At 34.2% G+C, this 7,172-nt stretch overlaps 1 long non-coding RNA gene across 6 annotated transcripts; it reads right to left on the minus strand.

Moving 5' to 3' along the window:
• Positions 1 to 1,544: 1,544 nt before the first annotated feature.
• On the minus strand, positions 1,545 to 5,093 carry LOC113313845. 6 transcript variants are annotated; one of them, XR_003342073.1, is made up of 5 exons: positions 4,544 to 5,093; positions 3,461 to 4,434; positions 2,660 to 3,329; positions 2,060 to 2,139; positions 1,545 to 1,795 (listed from the first exon to the last, which is right to left on the minus strand). It is a non-coding gene; the product is annotated as an uncharacterized LOC113313845 (long non-coding RNA). The 6 variants fall into 6 exon arrangements; XR_003342072.1 differs by having other exon boundaries at positions 2,060 to 2,164; XR_003342074.1 differs by lacking the exon at positions 2,060 to 2,139 and having other exon boundaries at positions 3,461 to 3,572; positions 4,300 to 4,434; positions 4,544 to 5,092.
• Between the last annotated feature and the right edge of the window lie 2,079 nt (positions 5,094 to 7,172).

A 7,172-nucleotide genomic window follows, 5' to 3' on the forward strand; every position in this document is an offset into this window, starting at 1 on the left:
CGTGTATTTAGTTAGTTAGTTGCTGATTTCATGGGACGATGAGTTCTTGTATCGCTGAGTCAAACAAATGTTCTGGGACTCATGAATTGAACGTGTCTGTTGAGACAGAAGTATAATTGTCGAATAAATGTTGATAGTTAAGGTGAGAAAATATTGCTCATTGATCGTTGAATATTGATAGTTGAACCAATATTCCTTAGTCTGAGCAAATATTGCTCATTTGAGCAAGTGTTGCTCGTTTGATGAATTATTGGTAGCATGACCAAATAAAATATTAAATTAAAATACTGGCAACTGAACTGAGTATAATTAATAAAATGTTGATCATGGGATCAACGTAAAATTATTAGCGTTTGAATCTGGAATTATGAACCTTGGACTCGAAACCCTAATTTGATCAATTGATGATTTATTGAAAATCAACCACGGAAGGAGGGACCGGCTACATGGGATGATGGATCGACCATGTAGCGCCCAGATGCTTGAGTGAACAAAATACCAAAGTCTCTTAAGACCAGTTGGTGAAGAGATGATTAAATGCTGGTTTAATCATTTATTCAAACAATGTTCGTCTGAACCTTAGGTGATAAAACCTAATAAATTATGAAGAGATGAAGGACCGACCAAGGGGTCATGAAAACCGGCCCTGGTTGGTCACGGGATCGACTGACGATCATTTTATGAAATTCCAAAATTGTTTGGAAGCATTTGAACCTAATGTAAATAAATTAGGTCAAATGATGAAAGTATGTGGGACCGGCCTCTTACAAGCCAAAGAGCCAACCTTGGTCGGTCAAGGTAATATGCTCGCGTCGCCAAAGGTAATATGCTTGCGTCGCCAAAGGGACCGGCCTCTTGCAAACCAAAGAGCCAGAAAGCCAACCTGGGAAGAACCATGAATTGAAGTAACAAAATATTATGAAAAAACCTAGAATATTTTCCTAGGATTCAGTTAATGAATCTAACAATTTAGGAATAATTAATTGAAGGCTCTATACTAGTACGATCGTCTAGGAGCATTCATTATCCAGGAATTGGGTGATATGAATTTGTTGAAGCGTCATATTTCACTAGTACAAAAATGGGCTTAGATGACAGTTTAAAACTGTCACCAAAATACTTATATGACAGTTTTCAAAAATATTTGGACTGTCACCAAAGGCTCTGTTACGAAAGGTCTATAAGAAACTCTTGCGGAATGGTGGCTGTAACAGTTTCTTCCTAAAACGGTCATTGTTAACGACTTATGGTATCAGTTTTTTATAGAAAACTGTCATCAAAATCTCTGTTTCTGTAGAGTAACAATTTCTTCTCAATACTGTCACTGTTGACAAGTTACCATAACATTTTTTAGTAGAACTATCATCGAAACTGTACAAAGGTAACATTTTTTTAACGAACCTGTCATGGTTGGTGAAATTTCCAAAATAAAACAGTCGCCATATATCATGTTAAAATGTCATCATCCACCCTCATTTATAATGAGCCCATATTACAATTGTTTGGCGATACGCTGAGAGAGATAACTAATCAGAATGACATCAATTATTGAAAGACTATTTATTGTTTAAATTGATTTAGTTAAGTATTACAGAACTAGAAATTCTGAATCAAATAAGTTAAATACAAGTTAACTGGAAACACTTCCCATACTTTAAAAAAATGATTGACATCATATCTGGGCGAAGACACCAATAACATTAAGTCACCAACGCTTGAACATGGTTTATCCATTCTCTTCATACTTCCAGCTTCATACTTCCAGGGTTTCTTCATCATAGTACTTGAACTTCCTCTGCAAAAAGAATACAAAATAATTACCATTACGTATTTACGTACTTATATTTCAAAAGCAACAAGACAAGATCTTTAATTAAATGGGAGTGCTTATAGAGTCATAAGAACAAGGTGAACATCATTTAACAATTGGATGCTAAATTGCTAATACCCATGTTTTAAGTTAGGGATTACCATTGGGCTTAGATGCATACTGTATGATGATTTTCGGGCTGATAAAAAAGTAAAAGAATCTAATAAAAAAAATGAAAATATCACAAACCTCAAGTGAATTTTTCACATTTTCAATACACCGATTGAACTGTTGTATCTCTCTTGTCAGTAAGGTAATATGCTGCCCACCTAAATTTGGGTTCGTATTAACAAACTACCGAGTGAAGTCACAAATGAATCCGAATACATTAATCAGGCATGAAAACAATGGCTTGCAAAAACCTCATTGACAATAAAGAAATGCAGTCAAACAATATGCTGAAATCCTAATGTGAAGCTCAAATGTGAAGCTCAAATGTGACGTTCCAAGTAGTTCTGCAGGATCCATTCATTACAACCTTTTATCAAACGACTAATATAATAGGATAAAGCTTGGAAGACTAGTATAAACTATGGCCAGAAAATCAAAGGAGGGCATATTTAGTTGCAGAACTTGTAGGTGGCCTCGTTAGCCAAGCACATGCTCGTCTATGACATCAGCCTTCTTTAGGCCATTAAAGGATAAAATGCAGGAGTTTTTGCAGGTAACCACGCACTGTCCTAAAAGTGAACATAACCAAGCATTTTATTTTAACTCCTAAATTATCTTCGCCGCCAGTACAATTGAATAAAAAACGGATAGTCAAACTTAGTAAGAAAAAAAAATTACCTCATGTATTCCACATCTATAATCCAATGACCTAAGAGTTCTCGTTCCATACCCTTACTAGCCATGGAAACCAAAGCCACTCAATACAAAGTCTGTTTCATTGCTTTAATGGAAACTTGTTAACATCACAGTAGTTCCGTTTCTTCTATGCACGAGTTTGGGTCCTTGCATTGTCCCTGCACACTTTCAATGAATAGTCTTTCCAGACTGTTTATCCAATACTAAAGGCATAAAATAGTTATGGAATTCTAAGGCCCTAGAGTATTGAAAACATATAAAGAAGACTAGTCTATACTATTCATTTCTAAAAATACCCAGTAGAAGACGAAAACTGCATATCCAGAAAATCACAAACTTATCAAAAAATTTAACTAAAACTGAATACAGATAAATATAAAATATGGAATTGGCTCAATACACATAAATAAATTTCAATTGTATTGCAGATCTCAGGTGAGACCCAGGGCGCGTAAGTGGGATCAAACAAGTGAAAAGTTATGCATCTAAGAATACAACGGAGGGGGCTGTTAGCGAAGGGTTTGCAGAATGCTGTCATACTAGGAGAGCACTCTGCAAACAACAAGACAGGGCCAAGCAATTTACCAGAATTAAAAGACAGTTTACTGAAACACTGATGGAAAAATTGGTGTGCTTAGTTGAAGTAGTTGGTCTGCAGATACAAAATAAAAAAGTTCGCTCAGATATACTATCACTGTTGGTACTTAATCTAGCTATGCTTATAATCATCAGGAAAATTATACGAAAGAAAATCATAGAGAGTGCTGTAATGTAAATCCTTACCCACTCCAAGCCCATGGTGTCACCACAATGGTTGCAGAAAGTGTGTGACTCCTTAACACCTCTTGGATGAGTTTTTTTTTTTTGTTGCTACTTCTCCGAGATGTACATTACCCTGCAAAGATGAAGAAATAGAATTAAGTTAAACATGATTCTGTTTTACCTGTGAGCACATTTAGTACATGTTTTAATTTCAAGTGAAAGTGCTAATCAAGTGGCTTTCCTCTCTTCTGAACATGCTGCAAGCCAAGAGTTGTTTCATATCTCATCTACTATGGTCCAAGTCATCTGACTTTACTGCTCAGCACTTCCATGCTAAAAACACTGAATTCCGAATTTCATAGATCCGCCAATCAACACACCGTAGATGACAAAATTGAAATTCTACAACCATCATAACAATGAACTTGATATGCAAAACTAAGACTTCATAAAAAATAGAAATATATATATACTCCCTCCGTTACTTTTTAATAGGCCAGATTTTATAAATAAATAAAAAAAATAGGCCAGTTTCCTAATTGGGAAAGTCAAATGTTACTTTAATTTTCTGGGACCACTTTTCTTTTAACTTCTTTTGATGACAAGTGTTATGTGGACCATTTCACTTATTTCTTTTGTTGATAAGTGTCATGGGACTATTTCAATTCACTTCTTTGACAAGTGTCTAGAGGACCACTTTCAATAATTAGTTCTCTTAATTTTCTTAATTTTCTCAAAAAAAGAAACTGGCCTATTAAAAAGTAACGGAGGGAGTAGATAACAAACCAAAACATAAAAAGTAAGATAAAGCCCAAATCATAATCACGGAATTTCACTAAAAAAAATTAGAAAACTTATACCCAGTAAGAAATCACATTTTCTGAATCTTCTGGACCACCCCAATCAGCTAACTCAGGACCCTCCACATTTCCAATTGTAGATCTCACTGACCCAGATGTATTCTGCTTTCCGTATTCATATACTTCGCTTTCAACCTACAACCATATCACAAAACAAAAGTTAATCAAAAACCACAAATCACAATAGAATCAAAGCATGAGGCAAAATTGAAACATTGATTGAAAATTCGATAGAAATTAGCACCTTGTTCGTAGCCATTGTCGCTCTTCTCTTGAGTAAGTTGAAAACTAAAAGTAGGTTGAAATAAGGTAGCAATTCACCAAGCAAAACAAGAATTAAAAATGCAAAACCGATATTCAGGATTGTGAAAAAGGATGAACTTCACGTTGGAGGTGAAAAGGAAGAAGAGGAAGAGCCAAAATTAAATCCCGAGAGAACTTAGATCAAAGGTCAATTGCTAAAATCGATGACTAAAATCCCCTAATTTGATTTTTGATTTCCCTGTACAAACCCCATAATTCTCATCATCTATCAAAAACCCTCAACGCCAATTTTTGGTGCTCAAGAAGTGTGTCCGGAGGATGTGATAGCGAAGGTGGTTACTTATGCCTCCGGTGGCTAGATCGAGTTAGCAAAGATAGTGGGGAAGAATGGGAGAAGAAGGGAAGGGAAGGAGCGAATTAGGTTAGGTTAAAAAAACTGGGATCGTGCGATCACTTTAAAACTTTACAAAGCAGTATCTTGACAACTCTTCTGCAGTTATCGCTCCTCTGCGGTTATTGGTATTTCTGGATCCTACGATATCTATCTCTTTATACACATAAGTTACTACAGCGGTAATCAGAAGAACTGTTATTAATAACTTTTCAATTAGATAACAGCAAGGTTCGAAAAACGGGTCACGGCCCAGGTCACAGGTACTAGGCGTGACCGTTATAACGTGTTTTGACGGGTGTGAGCATGTTTTGGGTCAAAAACGCGTTATATAGGAATAAAACGCATTTTTTTGACGTTTTTTTTAAAATAACGGGTGTGATAACGGTTAAATAAGAAAAATAAATAATTTGTGATCTGAATTTCCTATGTAACGGTAATTACAGCTGTGAAAACGGTTATAACGGGTCTAAATAACGTTGTTACTACGTTTTTTCATTTTTTTTGGTTTAATTTATTTATTTGATTTTTTATTTATTTGTTTATGGGTTTTTAACATACAAATTTATGGATATCTAGTAAAATTCACAACCCTAAGTCTATGACTTATAACAATGCATTGTAGTTATCGTCTACCGATAATATTTATACACGCATACTATCACTATCCACTTGATATGTTCAAGTTGTCACTCGAATAGTTCAATGCATTCCCCAATATTTCAATAATGCATATTCGGATTCAAAAGCAGTCAAAACTTTGTTGTCAAATAATACTCCTAGGCTCTTAGCTACTTGCTACAAGACTAACCAACAAGGAATGCAACAGGAAGAGAGTCAGAGACTAGCTAGAGAAAAAGAGAGTGAGAGAGGGAAGTCAGGGAGTCAATTTATCTTTTTCTTTTGCATTTGGACTTTGGAGGTGTGTACAGTATATGCTACATGTGGTCTGTACTTTAGAGTTCAGACTCAAAAGTTAAAGAAATAAAACAAAAAAAAAAGTAAAAAGAGTAGTTGGTTTCATGATCAAAGACATAACTAGCCTGTGCTTATATACGCATGCAACGAGATTCCAAATGTTTCAAGAATATTTCGATTTGCTAGCTATTATGTCTTCTTGCCCAAAGGAATGCTTTAAAAGGACAAGAAGAGAATTGAAATGAAATCAATACCTCTGGTTCTCTGCTTCTTGCTCAAAGGAATGCTTTACATTTTGAATTTCTCAAATACAAGTTTAAGAGGTAATATTAATTATTTTTTGTAGATTTTTCATTCAATTAGAGATATAATTTATTAATACGTTATTAATTTATTTATTATCGTTTTTTTCTTTCATGATGTTAGAGTACTGAATATAGATGTTTGAGAAATATCGATGTTTTTTTCTTTCATGATATTTGAGAAATATTTAAGAAATGTTAAGTGAAGAAATGTTTCATTCTATTAACGTATATTTACTTAATAAATGTTTCATTTTTATCTAAGAAATGTTTTAAGAAATATAGATTTTTTGTTCATTTTATTATCATTTATTTAAGAAATGTTTTAATAAATGTTAATATTCATAATTAAATAGTCCATCAACTTGAATCAGTTGGCACGTAAAAAATCATTGTTTCTTTATAAAAAAATGGCATGATGAATTGATGTATGGTATGTTTGTATTCCTGTTCTCAATCATGAAAAAATGAGAGGCTACACGATCCTTAATTTCAACTTTTAATATTCAAGTTGAGTAAATGACTAATGCAACTTGTGATTTCTAATTATAATGCTACTCTAACCATTTTTATATTGATGGAATATGTCCACTTAACTTGTATTTATATATGTCACTTATTGCTATGTGAAATTTCCTACTTACAGAATATAATGGAAGGATCAACATCTGCAAAACGAGATGTTTTTCATGCATATTGTACTGTAATGAGTGATGGTAAAAAGTTGAAGTGTAATTTTTGTGAAAAAGAAGTGTCTGCGGGAATTTCGCGTTTCAAAATGCATTTGGCACAACAAAGAGGTACAATTACTCCCTGCATGCATGTGCCACCTGAGATTAAAAATTTAGCAAAAGTATGGGTGCAAGACAGAAACAAAGCAATACGGCAACGAGTACCAGAAACTGAATATGAAGATACAGAAATTCAAGATATGTATGAAAATGAACCGTGGAACCCTGTGCATGATATATATGAAGAAGAACAAGCGCCGGTAACAC

Source organism: Papaver somniferum, chromosome 9 (assembly GCF_003573695.1).
Source record: "Papaver somniferum cultivar HN1 chromosome 9, ASM357369v1, whole genome shotgun sequence".
NCBI classification, from domain to species: domain Eukaryota; kingdom Viridiplantae; phylum Streptophyta; class Magnoliopsida; order Ranunculales; family Papaveraceae; genus Papaver; species Papaver somniferum.